Source organism: Crocuta crocuta, unplaced genomic scaffold (assembly GCF_008692635.1).
Source record: "Crocuta crocuta isolate KB4526 unplaced genomic scaffold, BGI_CrCroc_1.0 scaffold29, whole genome shotgun sequence".
In the NCBI taxonomy this organism is placed as follows: domain Eukaryota; kingdom Metazoa; phylum Chordata; class Mammalia; order Carnivora; family Hyaenidae; genus Crocuta; species Crocuta crocuta.
The window spans coordinates 157,401-173,128 of record NW_027533280.1 but is presented as its reverse complement, the minus strand read 5'-3'; positions in this window follow the sequence as shown (position 1 = coordinate 173,128).

Genomic DNA, 15,728 nt, shown 5'->3' with positions numbered 1-15,728 from the left:
GGGAGGTAGGGGGAGCTTGACTCGGGCGCATCTGTAGTGACGCAGGCTCAGGGCGCCAGGAAGAGATGAACGTGGCATTGAGCTCTAGTGCAAACAAGAGGGTGAATAGGTGAAAGTCAACGTCTCCTAGGTTATTGAGCCCTGTGCACTCAGCTCTCAGCACTGGAGACCAGGTTGATGCCTTTGAAAGGTACATTACTGTAGGGACCAATCAGACAGCCCAGGGAGAAAACGTGCCCATGGTGATGTGTTGGGTTCAGTGACCAATACTGCCTCCTCCCTGCTGGTCACCTTGTAGCGAAGCCCACGTGTCCGCAGTCTGGCGACAGACAGGCATTTCAGGAAGCACTGTGCTACGTTAATACAAGTGGGTGTTCAGGATGTACCAGACCCTACTAACCCTACAGCACGGGCTAAAACAATAAGCAGAACAAAAGAAATCCACAGAAGATAAGAGAACTTGCAAGAAAAGAATAGTCCAGTAATTCAGTTACTATCAGACAGTTATCAGTATCAAGAGCCAAGTGTACATTCATGAAAGAAAAGTAGGATGTGATCAAAATAAAAGCAACATTCAGAATATGACCAAGCTTGTGGCCGGTCCAGTTGGAAGACGGAACAATGAAGCTACATTTTCATCGTCTTCTGCCTGAAACCATCCACATGCACAGAAAGCAAAGAAGAACGAGAAACAAGGAGTCAAAAACCATCCCTTGTGAAGAAGGGAAACAGGGAAAACTCCGACCCCAAGAGGAAGGTGTCGCTGAGCCACTGACGGACGGTGGGTTGGGGCCGTACGGGAAAGGGCAGAAAACATGGTGCAGGTACATCTGGGAAAGAGCCCGCAGAAAACAGATGTTTTAAAGGCCATGGCCCTCCCTGGTGCTCACCTCCTAAATCCCTGTTTTAATAGTGCAAACGGGGTATACAGTGGCATCAGGCTCCTGGAAATCCACTCGGCCTCAAGGCGCCCCCCAGGGTCCTTCATGCTCAGTGAGAAGCCACAGCCACCATGAATGGGTGATTTTGGATGGGTGAAAACCACACACCACCTGGGGCCGTTTTCTGGGGAGAAGTCAGACTGGGTCGCAACACACCCACATGGGACGATCTGGGCCTCTCTTTACTTTGACCTTCCTAGAGGCATTTTCCTACCTTAATTGGGAAACATCAAACAGGAGGGGCGCCTGGGTGGCCCAGTCGGTTAAGCGTCCGACTTCGGTTCAGGTCGTGATCTCGTGGTTTGTGGTTTCAAGCCCCGCCTCGGGCTCTGTGCTGACGGCTCAGAGCCTGAAGCCTGCTTCGGATTCTGTGTCTCCCTCTCTATCTGACCTTTCCCCTTCTCAAATATAAAAATATTTTTTTAAAAAAAGGAAATATCAAACAGGAAACAAAAAGCTGCATAGAGATGTTCCAGAGAGAGAGGGAGGGAGAATATGAAGAATTCTCCCCCAAGACAACCAAAGAGCTCCCCTTGCATTTGAACAGGCACTGAGGTCAACAGCAACGATTTAAATGCACAGAAGACAAAGGTGAGGGCTCGCGTGGGGCAGGGGACACAATGAGGCGACAGCTGGCAGCACCCGGGAAAGAAATAAAAAATAAACAATAAAACCGACTTTGGCCAAACCTTCTTCTCCTCGTGGACATTGCATGAGCCTTTTTCTGCTTTCCCCAAAAGGTCCTGACTCCACGGAGCCCCCGGGCACAGGACCAACGTCTCTGCCCCACGAGAGCTGGGTCGTCCTGTCTGTTTCCGGCCGGCCGGGAGGTGGGGTCCCCCTCCACGCTGTCCCAGGACACCTCTTGAGCCTCAGAGGAGCAGGGCATGGACTCTTGGGGCAGATCACTCCGTGCAGTTCGTCAGGCCTCCTGGGCTTGGAAAGCGACGAGAAGGGGCAGCCATCTCTCCATCAGTCTTCGAGGATGCATTTTCCGCAAACTAACGTTCAGCAGGGGCCCAGGACTCATGTTCTCACGGCCACACAGATACGCCCTGCGGAGGGGTGGACCTGAGTGAGAGCCCCGCTCCCCACTTACAGCCCTGGTCAGGGTCGTTCTCTCTGTGTCTCAGTTTGTCACCCTGGAAAGTGGGGCTGATGAGCCCAGCACAGCCTCCAGGGTATGCGGGGGACGGAGGGGGCCTCGTGTGCCGCGCAGCTAACATGCTTGGTTTTAGACGCACCGCGGTCACAGGGCGTGCGGAGACGTCCATCTTCTTACATAGGAAAGGTCAAGCGTTTGGGTCCTCCGGCCCCTTCCCTCCCTTGCAGCCCACTGGTTATTTCAGAAAGAGCAGATGGTCCGCGCCGGTCCCGTGGGAAGAAGGAGCCCAAAGGCATCGTGCTCGTTCGGGGTTTGATAAGCAATACTCTGGACCTCGCGAGTGGTCCGTCCCACGCTACAGAGTGACGGGCAGGGTTCCTTTTATTTATTTAAATTTTTTTTTGAGGGGTGAGGAAAGCTACGTTCCCTAGAAGGGTCGTTTTGTTTCTGATTTGGACTCTGCCACTGACTCAGTCACGGTTGGGAGGTTCCTGGACTTGCAGTGCCGGAAAGATGCCACCTGCTGGCTGCGCCCAGGGGCCGAGGGAGGGGTGCGTGAGACGAGGAAAGAGCCACACTGTTTCTCGGGTGACGGGGAGCGAGAGAGCATCCCTGCTGTAGGTCGAGGGACGGGGTAGGGGGTCCATTTGCCCCCCTTCTTGGGCCCCAACCCATCGCGGCAGAGGCAGCTGGGCTTGGGTCCTGGCTCTTTGTAGCTGTGCGACCGTCAGAGACTCATTTAAAGTGCTCTGAGCCTTGGTTTCTTATCTGCAAGAGGGCATGATATTCATACCAACTGCACAGGGCCGGGCGGAGGGTGACGAGAGGTAACAGTGCTTCCGAACAGGGCCTGGGCAGAGGAAGGAAGGGTGCAGAATGTTGACGGAAATCACAGTTTTTCCTTTAAATATTTCCCAGGAAGCACGCGTGCGCGCGCGCACACACACACACACACACACACACACCAGTGCCAGTGTCTCTTGGTGTCAATATATGGGTATTTATTTGATAATTAAAAAGAAAGAAGGAAGGAGGGAAGAAAGGAAGGGAGGAGGGAGGGAGGGAAGAGGGAGGGAGAGAGGGGTAGAATCACTTATTGATTTAAAGGGAAATAAGAAACACTTATAAATAATAAAATCTCCCTGTCCATATTGTGAGCGCACCCTTTGGCTCCTTATTTCTCCTTGATGCTTTCAGTTCGGGACTGCTATGCATCATCTGCAGATTTCAACATTTCGTTGAAAAAAAAAACCCTCTCCTCCTCCAGACCATTTATTGTAAAATACTAAATAACATGAATCCAGAGACACATGCCTATTTGCAATCCATTATCCTTTTCAGGATAATTTAGCATTCCTTTTCTCTCTGCCAAAAACGTGAATTACTTCCTGCTGACACAATGTTGTTCCCGACCCCAAGATAGTTAACGAATGAAGCATGTTCAAGTGTCAATCACTGTCAGAGGGGTTTTGAGTAAACGCTAAATTAATTGGCTACACTCACTGTGTGTTTTCTACATGCTTTTTTTTTCGGGAACAAATGAACAGTTTGCTGGTGATAGTGAATGAAAGCAAATGCCGCTGTGTTAAGCGGTGTCTTGTGTCCCTTCAATCAACACAGCGCGGGGTGGGGCGGGGGGCGGCTGGACGTGTGGGTTCTGGACCTTTCCGGGGTTGGGGTGGCCACTAACCTAGAAACACAGGCACCACGACATACGCTTGGTAGATGTCGCCCTGGTGATGGAATGTATTTGGATGACACATATTTGCTTGGCTGGCGTTTCGGCTTCCCTGATGTGCACGAGGCGGAAGGGGCGGAGCCGAGCACACACTTAGTGGCAGGTAACGTGGGAGAGGCTGCCTGTTCTGCCCGGCCATTCAGGGCGTGAACTCAGGTCTGCCCGGTGATGCTGTCCCTGCCCTTCCTCCGTGTCACTGTTACCGCCCAGCCCCTGCAGCGCTCCTGGGTCTCGGTGGGACCACAAAATTCCCAAGATGCTTTCAGCTGTCCGTGGGCATTAGGGTCACTCCCACGTGGGGACTACGGGCGCGTGCGCAGTGGAACATTACTCAGCCTTAACAAGGAGATCCTACTGGTGCCACCACTGGTGACAAGGTGGAAGCGCCTGAATGACATCATGTGAAGTGAAATGACCTTTGTTTTGTTTTGTTTTTCCGAACAAATGCCTGGGCCAAAATAAGATTTTATTTTGGAAGGCATTTGAAAGACACTGAGCAGGGGAGGTGACATAAGACTCAGGGGACATGAATTCCAAACTCACAGTCTTTGTCCTGCCAAAAAATTACTTTCTTTGGCAATTCCTGTTCTTTCCCCTTAAGCCTTCTTCATCGTCTTCGTTTTTCTTTTACTGTTCTTCCTTTTACTTTTCTTTCTTTCTTTCCTTCCCTCTATTCTCTCTCTCTCTCTCTCTCTTTCTTCTTTCTTTCTGGAGTATTATTTGCAGGAAGCAGCGTATTAGTTGGAGATAGGTCTCTCTCTCTCTCTCAACCTATAAAGTTTTGTGTTTTTTTTTAAGTTTTCTTTATTTCTTTTTAAATAAACTTTACTCCCAACCTGGAGCTTGAACTCATGATCCCAAGATCAAAAGTCACATGCTCGACTGACTGAGCCAGTCAGACACCCCAGAGATGGATCTCTTTTTTTTTTTTTTTAATCAAAGAGTGTAGATCTAATGACTTCAACAACGTGGGGGGGGGGGGCGGGGCTGGGCCAGAGGGGAAGAGGAAAGCTCTGTCTCCAATTTGCCCCCCAGCTCGCTGCCACAACAACCCACACGTGGACAGCACTCCTGTCACGTGGCACAAAGCCTCCTTGGCAGTATTTGGCCGGATTCGGACTGATTATTCATGAAGCACAGTTCGCTTTCATGCTGGAGGGGATCAAAGAAATTACAGCCCCCACCCCCACCCCGCCCAGGGGAAGGGAGCCGTCACTGAAGAAAATCTGCCGCTGGGTGATCACAGACCTTTTGTTGTTGTTTAAAAGCAGGGCTTTGGGGTCCCCCAGGGGGCTCAGTCGGTTTAGCGTCTGACTTCGGCTCAGGTCATGATCTCACCGTTCGTGGGTTCGAGCCCCTTGTCAGGCTCTGTGCTGACAGCTCAGAGCCTGGAGCTGCTTCGGATTCTGTGTCTCCCTCTCTCCCTGCCCCTCCCCTGCTCACACCCACACACACACTCTCTCTCTCTCAAAAATAAATAAACATTAAAAAACATTTACAGCAGAACATCAGCTGGGGCCCCTGGGTGGCTCAGTCAGTTAAGCATCTGACTCTTGGTGTCTGCTCAGGTCCTGATTTCACAGCTTTGTGGGTTCAAGCCCGGCCTTGGGCTTCGTGCTGACAGGATTCGGTCTTCCTCTCTCTCTCTGCCCCTCCCCGACTTGTGCTGTCTCTGTCTCTTTCAAAATAAATTAATTAATTTTTGAAAAAAGCAGGGCATCAGCTCAGCGCCTGCCTCTGCCCTGTGCACGCAGGGGCACATCTGCACAGACGGGGTGGTGGGCACCGGCGGCTTCTGCTGACCCCGTGAACCCGGACGATGCTCCCCGGAGGGGACTGTCCCGCCTCCTCTGTGACTTTGGGAGGGGAGAGGCCCCAGAGATTCGTGGGTGTCCACTTGTTTTACACAATTACTTGTGTTTGTGGTGATACAGTCAGTGAGTCCCACTGATGTGCGATGGAAAAGTGAGCTCTGAGACAGGTGTGGTGCCTGCAAACCCAATCCACCTGACCTCGGGATTGCTTGTCTGTGTGCTTGGTTTCTCTTGATTCGGTCTATTCAGGGCTCAGCACATAAAACTCCAGCTCAAGAGATTTAAGGAACACCGATACCCAGGACCCACCCCCAGAAACTCGGACCCACGCTTTCTGGATTGAGACCTGGCCCTACGGATTATGAAAACACCACCGGCTAACACTCTTCTCGCATGATTCCGACGTAGAGCCCGGGATGAGAGCCACAGCCCAACCGTAGAAAGTCTGCAGCACAAGGTTCTTTGTCAGATGAGACTATGTCAGGGTAGCCTCTGCCTCAACAGGCTATCGACACGGGGTCCTATGATGAAGTGTGGTGACAGTGACGGGAATCTATAGGAAGGAAGCCAAGAAGCAAGCCTCAAGGTATGCCGTGTGGGGGCCGTCTGTCAAAGGTGTGCCTTGCAGAGGCCGTCTGTCAACGGTGCCAGCCAGCATGCCAGGAGCTGGGCTTGATGCTAGCGATGACAAAGAGTGGTTCAAGACACCCCACCACACAGGGGGTGAGGTAGGGCCATGGAAAGAATAAGGCGCATGAGAAGATTCGCCGGAAGGCCTGCTATTCCCGATGGGTAGGTGTTGCCTGTCTCAGTCCTCTGACCTGTGCAGGGGTGAGAAACGCGTGTTTTCGCCATGATCCGCGAGAGAAATTGATGACTCGTAGATTTTTAACTGTCTGTTTAAGGATGTCCATGACTTGTCAAGTCCGTGAAGGCCTGTAAGTCATGCATCTGGCTTCGTGGGAGTGGCACGTCCAAACACTGGAATCCACTCTTCTGGCCCGTGGGTGGTTTCGTTACGGTGGCCAACAGTCCAGACATCCTGGAAATGCAGGCACTGACCAACAGGCATGTATGGTTGGTGCCCAGGGAACCCAGGGAGGCCAGGAAGGCGTGGGCTCAGGGAGGTAGCAGCCAGGTTTGCCAGCCTCTCTGGTCTCTGTAAGGACTTTGCCTCTCACTCACAATAAAGTTATAGCCATTGCAGGATTTTGAGCAACACCTGGTGGCTCGTTCAGTTGAGTGTCTGACTCTTGGTTCCAGTTCAGGTCATGGTCTCACGGTTTGTGAGTTCAAGCCCCGCTTTAGGCTCCATGCTGACCTTGCTGAGCCTGCTTGGGATTCTCTCTCTTCCTCTCTCCCTTCTGTCTCCCCCCCTTTTCTCTTTCTCTCTCTCCCAAAATAAATAAACTTTAAAATAAAATAAATAAGAACAAAATGGCAGACTTTGCAGGATTTTCAGCAGATGAGTAACATGGTTGCATTACATTTTCCAAACATTGATCTAGTTGCTATATTAATAAGGGCTGAAGCAGGGGCAAGGGTTGTGAAAAAGGTGGGAGGTGGGGGGCCAGACACAAGACTGTCATGAGCCAGAAGAGAGACATGCTGGTGAAGGCAGAAGATGGTAGGAGGGTGGAGATGGTCAGAAGTTGAGGCTCTGAGTATATTTTTGGGGGAAGATCCGGTAGAATTTGCTCATGGATTGCGTAGGAGATGGGAGAGAAAGAGAAAGGTCAAGGAAGAACCTGGGTTTTATTCCCCCCTGAGTCATAAGATAAATGAAGTCAACATTTACTGAAATGGGAGAAATCAGTGTTGGGGTGGTTTTGGGAGGAAACCTGGAACTCAGTTTTGGACATTCAGAGTGAGGTGTCTGCTAACACTGAAGACGAGATAGCCAATAATCAATGGACATAGAGTTTGGAAAGCATACTCAAGATGTTAGCTGGAAATAAATGTATATATCACCAGCCAGAAAAGGTTCATTGAAGCCCTGAGACTTAGAGGGACCCTCCAGGGAATGACTGTAGGTAGAGACAAGATCTCCATCTCCAAGGATGGAGATCTGGGGCTTTCCAATATGGCAAGGAGCAGAGGATGGGGAAGAACCAGTGGAGGGTGGGGTCTGAGAAGTGAGTAGTGAGTTAGAATAAGAACCAGTGACCGAGGTCTAGAAACCAACTGGTGGAAGTTTTTCAAGAAGGAGCTGAGTTTCCGCTGTTGAGAGGTCAAGTAAGACACCATACTGATTCCTTTAGCCATGTGGCCAGCCAAGCAGCCGCCATGCCCACGAGCGCATGCACAAAGAATGACATTCATGAGGAAATTGATGAGGGCGACCTCCTCGACTCTGCAACGATTGGTCTGGCCACAATGTATGGAACCAGCTCCCCAGAAGCTCAATGTCAACAAAGTTGTCTAATAAATCAGTCATTTGTCTTCAGAAATGGGTCTGTGGAAACCAGGAGCTAAGCATAGCCTCCAAACTCAAGAGGCCCTCGGGACAAGGCTGACACCCTTAATTAGGAAATATCAATGTTTATCCTGTGCTCCTGCTAACAACCCCCGGTTCACCAAAGCCCCTCAGTCGTGTTTGCGATGGTGATGGATTCAGTAATATTGCCTGTTTCCACAAAGTACCAGCATACTGGGCTTGTTTACAAGAAAATGAAGAAAAATGGCAGCAGCTGGGAGGCAGATCAGGCCTGTGGCACCAAATCAGCCTCTGCAAATACACAGACTCCCGGGGGCTACCATTTGTTAGCAAAACTGGGACCAGACGGTCTTTAAAATATGAACGATGCGATTGCCTTAACCTCAGGAGACGTGTCCCCATCACAGGTGCAGCTGAGCTAGTTCTGAGGCTGCAGGTGGCGGGTTTTACCAGGAAATGCCCAATACACGTGAATGTCATGGGGCGTTTTCTCAAGTCACTGGGCTGCTTCGAAAGATGTGTTCCAAAAGGCTGTAGCGTCACATGCAAATACGCGAAAACATGTAAAGCATCGCTTGGTAAACAAAACACACACACACACACACACACACACACATCATCACCACTATCCTCATCATCGTCTTTGTAAGTGGGAACCACAGAGACAATTAAGATACTTCACAGACACTTAATCTGTTGAGTAGAAAGGAGACGTATAGACACTATCTACCATCAGCAATATCGTCAGGAAGGGAAGCAGTTCGTGTAAATTTGGCAAAGAGGTAGTTATTCAGTCGTACAATTAGCTAGGACTTTTAACCCTTCCTGTGAACCCCAAACTACACTAGACACCTCGGGGGTCACCGTGACATAAAGGAGTCACAGCGTGTGTACCCTGGGAGAGGAGATAACACCCGGGTCCATGCAGAGCTGAGAGGAGCAAGGTGGTACCCAGCAGCTGAGCAGGGGAGAGGCGTCCCCGGATCCACATGCGTCCTTGAGATGAGGCTGGGTGGGAAGGAAGATGGAAGGGAAGTTCAAAGATACTGAGACTTGAAAGAGACGGGGCTGGGCCAGGGAGGCAGTGCATCTATAATGGTCGGGGGCACAGGCGGAGAGCGGAGGGCCAGGTGATCAAACAGCGGTGACAGCTTTTGTTTCTAACATACTGATTCGAGTACTGTGTCTCATGGTCCTTTCAGGAATCTTCTAGGGGAGAAAGATGGCATTGCATATACACACGTTCAACATACACAGATTTTCATATATTTTCCTGGAGAGAAAAAGACAGACCCCTGAAATTTCCTCCCCCCACCCCCGATCCTCAGCTCCAATGATAAAAGGGAGAGCACGGCTTTGTGTTACGTCTTGAGTCTGAGTCTGCAAGGGCCACGATGTGGACGACAGCAGCACCATTGATGTGGCCTCTGAGAGTCACTTTTGTTGTACCTGATGTGTGCCTTTGCAGTGAAGTCAGAAACATAATCATCAGGGGGCACCTGGGTGGTTCCATCAGCTGGGCGTCCGACTTCGGCTCAGGTCATGATCTCACGGTTTGTGGGTTTGAGCCCCTGTGCTGTCAGCACAGAGCCTGGATCCTGCTTCATATTCTGTGATTCCCTCTCCCTCTGTCCCTCCCCTGCTCACTTTCTGTCTCTCTGTCTCTCAAAACTAAATAAACATTAACACACACACACACACACACACACACACACACACAAATCATTGTGCTCCAATAGCCCTGGGCACTGAGGCAGGAAGCGATTCTCCCTCGAAGGAGGCAGGTCTGTGATGGCACGTGCCACTTGAAGGAAAATTACCAACTCCCCCGAACCCCTCTCCTCTCACCTCACAGGAAGCCTTTCTGCAGATCAGACAGCACCCCTGGGCAAGCACGGGGCGATGAACGTGGCCGCCCTCGGTCACCTTCAAAGCCAAGCTCCTCTCCCCCGGACCGGGTGTGGGAGCCCAGTCATTCTTCCTGGGAAATAAGCCTAATTGATATATTTTCCAGTATGTCACCTCAGTCCTGCAGGAACCCACGGAACTAAATTAAAATCTATGTTTCACATTTTGGAGGAGAAGGTAGTCGTGTCTGTATTAAAATTAATGAGCGCCGCAGCCCAAGCCACGAGCTTCAATTTCTTCCAGGCAGTGCGATCGCCCTGTCCAAAGTGCCGGGGGAGAAAAGTGCGATTTGAGTCCGTGACGACGTTTTAAACTTTAATAACATTTTGTTTGAAAATGAATAATGCAGGCCTTCTATGATTTGAATCTTTACATTACATTACTTTTCTTTCATTTTGAAGATTATTATCTTATAATAGGTACCCTTACATATCACTTACTATTTGCCAAGCACTGCTTTAAGGCTTTTACAAATGCCTTCGTATTTAATTCTCTGGAAAACCCTACAGAGCGGGTGCGATCATGACCCTGCTTTTCCAGACACAGAACCAAAATCGCAGACATGTTAAGTAACTTGCCCAGTTGCATACAGTCGGTAAGGGGCGCGTCCCGGAAGCCAAGTGAACAGATGAAGTCCAGTCTGTGTTCTTAACTCTGGCACTGATCCTCAGGTCGTTGGTTACACACAGGAGCCAAGCGGGACGTGTTTTAAAATCATCCATGCCCGAGCTAAGTTCTGAACAATTAGTCGAGAAAATCCACCCAGGGGCAGATGGTGTAATAGAAGGGACTGAGGCCGCGAAGTATCACTCTGTAACTGGGGCGAGGCAGGGGCATTCGGTAAATCATGTGACTTCTATGACCTCAGTAGTCCTCATCTGTAAAATGGGACATGCCTGGCTCCCCCCTGCTGAGGCCGTGGCAAGGGTTAAATGCAGTGACCATCTGCTCCAGTTAGCTCAGGCTGAGCGGGATCCCAGGGCGGGTGGGGGGTGGGGGGGATGTTTCGGTGCTCAAGCCAAACGCTTGAGCAAATGGGCATTAACTGAGCGGCTGCCACCAAGTCCGCGTGCGTTCTCCCAAGTACTGGTGAGCGTGCCGCACGTGGTCCTTAGGATTCGTGTGCGACGCGTCCGTGCTGCATCCCAGGGGTTTTCAAGGCAGGAAGGAGCAGGCGCGTTGGAAGGTCGGAGGAAGGCCAGCGTGGCTGGGCCGCTCGGGCAGAGAGGCCGCAGGAGTCAATCTCAGGGGCAAGAAAAGTCGCAAGAAGCCAGAAAACAATCTACAGGGATCGGGACTCAATCTGGTCGCATGCAGCAAACCTCGCAGGCTGAGGGCTTCGAAGGGGAGAGGGCAGAGCAGGTCAAATTCATCACCACCTGCAGCCAGTGCAGACCGCTCGCAGGCGCGGGGGGCTCAGAGGACGGCCCTGGGGGGCTGGCTGTCGCTGCTCTGCGGAACTTCTAGGAACAAGGCCACCGCAGGGGGTTGCAAGGCTCAGGTGGGTGCTGGAGGGCGAGGTGGGAGAGGCCTGCGTTCTGCCGCTTCGTGCGTCTTCAGCGTCTGTCAGCGGCGGGGCCAGGACTAAACGGTGGGTCTGTGACCTGTTTCTTTAAGGTCCTGCGGGCTCGAGGCCACAACAAATACAAATGCTTGCCTTTTGCTCAGGACTTTTATTTTCTTCTGTCGGTCCCGTATTTGCTTTTAAAGTCGTAAGGTTGAAATTCTAACAGAGCTAATGTCTCCTGAGTTGGAAAACTGAATGAATGGGGTGGGGATGNGTGGAGGGGCTGGCACAGGTCTGGACCCAGAGAAACAAGAGTGCAGGTGCAGCCACGAGAGGCCGTCGCGGAGCCGGGGGAGGGGCCAGAGCTGCTGTGATGTATGTAAGTCAGGTCCCAGACTCGGCAGCCTGGCCGGCTGCGGGGGCCTCACAGCTTCTCAGGGTTCAGGCCACCCTCCCACAAAGGCCCCGCAGGCGCCACAGCCTCCTCAGTCCCCCGACCTTCCCCGTCCACTCGGTGTTCTGGCTCCTGATCCCTGTGCGTCTGACCCTGTCTATCTGTAGGACAATGACGGGCTGGCTGCGATGCACCTGCCATGTGGTTTCCTTTCTCTGTGTGTCCGTGAGGCTCTGGTGTGGCGTCCTCAGAGCCCAGCCAGGGCTCACCCCATCTGTAGAGCCGGCATGGAAGTGAGAGAAAGTTGGGGGCAGTGGTCAGGGAAGGCTGCCTGGAGGAGGAGAAAGTAGAGGGAGCCGGGCCAGGAAGGATGAGGAAAATCTCCTAAAACCATGTTTCAGCCTCAGGAGGTCCTATTCTAACAGCAGCCATGCCAGACTTTTAATTTAGAAAACTTCATATGGGACAGAAATGTTTATTGTTTCGAGTTTTCTCTTTTTAGCACTTATTTTTAAGTTACAGCTGATGTTGTAGAAAAATATTTGGGATTTAACTAGATGTGATTTTCTAAATGTATTTGCTTTTTCATGTTCATTTATCCCAAAGGCCAGATCATGGCTAAAATAGTTCATGTAATTCTTCTTTGATCTTGTGAATCCTTGGGCAAATATTTACCACGTGCCGGACACAGCGTGGCGCCCCCGCAGCCACGGGCCACCGGGCATCCCTGCAGCCACGGGCCACTAGACGCGTGCCTGGGGCTGGAGCCGAGCCAGTCTGCACGTCGAGGGGACGGAAGGCATCTCCGGAGGGTGGCAGGGAGAGTCTGCCGTAGGACCGGGGCCACACCGGTGATGGGAGAGCAGCTCGCAGACGCGGGCATCTGTCCGGGTGGGTGTAAGAAGGACTGGCATCTTCCTCACAGGCCAGGCGAGCGAGTGCAGGCTCGGCCTGGGGACCAAGCCGCACAGGCCCCGTGAGCGGTCGACGGGACGTCTGGGATCCGGGTCTCGGTGACAGCCCCATCCTGGTCCGTCCTGGCCACACACCCGGCGTGTCTGAGGCCAGTGTTCCGGGGAAATGTCTGTGTTTCGGGGCACCTGGGAGGTTCGTCCGCCAGGCATCTGACTCTCGATATCGGCTCGGGTCCTGGTCCCAGGGCTGTGAGATCAAGCCCTGTGTTGGGATCGGCATGGCGCCTGTGAAAGATTCTCTCTTTCTATGGGGCACCTGGGGCGCTCAGTCAGTTGAGCAGCCAGCTTCGGCTCAGGTTCACAAGTTTGAGCCCTGCAGGGGCTCCGTGCTGACGGCTCAGAGCCCGGAGCTGCTTCAGATCCTGTGTCTCCCTCTCTCTCTGCCCCTCCCCTGCTCATGTTCTGTCTCTCTCAAAAATAAATAAACCTTAAAAAATATAAAAAATAAAAGATTCTCTCTCTCTTTCTTTCCCTCTGCCCCTTTCCCCGCTTGCACTCACTTTCTCTCCCAATTAATTAATTAATTAAAAAAAGAAAATGTCTGTTTCTAAGAGGGCACCGAGGCCTATCTGAGATTCAGAGGCCACTCGCACTGGGCTACTACCAACCCAACCCAACCCAACCCAAACCAGACAAAACACAGCCCTCACTGATTTTACCATCAGGGGCCAAAGAGAGGCATTAAGCAAAACGCAGGTCATGCAATGAACGGATTCCTTGACCTTGTGGTAAGGTCGTGAAGAACACTTCCAGGAAACGCCTACGTCTTAGGTGCGGGAATCCCTTCTCCGGGGAGGGAGGAGTGGGGAGGTGAGCGGTGAAGGCGCAAGGCCCTCGGCGGCTGAGAAGGATCTAGGGCCATGTCTGTTTCATTCCCATTTGTGTACTAGAAAATGAAGAAAACGTGCACGAATGGGGAGGTGTCTCGGTGCTGAGAATTAAGTCCTTTATGCACAAGGCGGGGCAGGGGGAGGGGAATGACAGCTTTTGGGATGATGACACATGTCCTCTCTGGTATCCCTGTGTGGGCAGGAGGCCTGGGCCATATCTTGCGTCCCCACCCTCACCGTGGCCCCCGGCGCCCCAGTGGCGATGCCCCATCTCCGGTCGAGTCACTTCAGCTGCGTACGTGTCAACTCAGAAACTTCCCCTGGAAACAGATCGTAGAAGAAACAAGTCAGCGTCAGACTAAAGCTACAGCGTCTCCATCTTCCTCTGGAAAACGGAGCCCCCCGTTCACCCCGCTCCTGTCCGCCTCCATGGAGGGCTGCTTCCCTGATGAGCCGGATGACTCCCCACAGGTCCCAAGGACGAACGGGAATACCCGTCTACACCGCGATCGCTCGGCACCGCACCTCATCCGGCCGTGCGAGCCGGCGTGTGCAATTCCGGAGTGACTCTAGAATCCAGGAGCAGGGAATTCCTCCCATGGGCGCCTGCTCCCGAGGGCTGGGCTGCGCCAATGCTCCTGCGCCACCGCCCCCTCGGGCTCCCCAGCTCGTGCGTGTGTGTGTGTGAGTGTGTGAGTGTGAGTGTGTGTGTGTGAGTGTGTGTGTGAGTGTGTGTGTGTGAGTGTGTGAGTGACCGACCTCATCAGAAGGAAAGGGGTTTCCGGCTCCTCTCATCAGGTAAGGACGTGCTTTACCCACAGGCCCCCCAACCCGCTTCGGGAACGTGCAGATACCCAGCACGGCTGTGTCATGTCTGCTGAGGATTCCAGGGTGAAACCCGACAGCCGCTGGGTTGGAGCCGGTTTCGTGCACCAGCCTTCGAGTGCCTTCTCTCCACCACCGCCTGCAGGCAGTGTGAGAGTCAGTCAGGATCAGAACTCAGTGCCCCCCCACCGTCGGAAGCTACCTGCGCCTTCCCGCGGGTTCTGGAGCGCTCCTTAGAAACATACCTCCCTCCGCAGTGACCGAAGCCACAGGCCACCAGAGGGGCAAAATCATAACCAGCCTTCCACGGAAATGGGCTGAAAGGATCTGGAAGTTTCTCTCTCCTGCTTTTCACATCAAAACATCCACTTAGTGTCCCTTTTCCTCCCAGAAACTCTTCCCTTCCGCCTGGAAAGGGAATTTCCATTAATTTGGGGGGGAAAAAATGCAGTCAGCAAATATTGATGTGCTGCCTAAATACAGAAGGCAGATTTTCTTTCTGTTTTTTAGTTTTTTAAATGTTTATNGGGGGGGGGGGTGGGGGGGGGGTGCGCAGAGAGAGGGAGATGACAGGGAAAAGCCTGTTGTAAGACGGCCAGCAGGGCTGATAAGGAAATACGTGTCCCTGATCAAAGGCTCCCCCTTCTGGGTTCTTTTCCCCACCTGCTTGTCGCCTGCATTAATGAGGCAGGCGGAAGTAACAGGCTATAAATTACTCCCTCTGCTGATGCTCGGGGCGCAGACCTCTGGGGAATGACCTCCTCTGAGCCCACGGGTGTAAAATAAACCTCCTCCCTTCCAAGATCTCCGAGCGCCGCTTGGTTCTTCCACCGGTGTGACCAGACCAGAGTCCCCAAGAGAGACACAGAGTCCGAAGCAGCTCCAGGCTCTGAGCTGTCAGCACAGAGCCCGACGCAGGCCTCGAACCCACCAACTGCGCGATGGTGACCTGAGCCGAAGTCAGACACCAGCCGACTGAGCCCCCCAGGCACCCCCAGAAGGCAGATTCGCATTTCTTGGGGAGTCTTCTGGGAATTTGAAGAGGGGTTTTGTGATGTGAGAATTCCCTGAGGAGCCAGACCCGTGGAACGGACGTCTGTGTGGCATGTGGCCTGCTGACGATCTCGGGAGAGGCTGACTAGTGGCCTTTGCTGAGCACTATTTCGCCTCTGTCCCGCGTGGCAGGCATTCCAACTTCACGTTCCGGCTCTGGCGCAAGATGACTGAGCTTTCCTTGTTCTGTTCGTCCTCACCC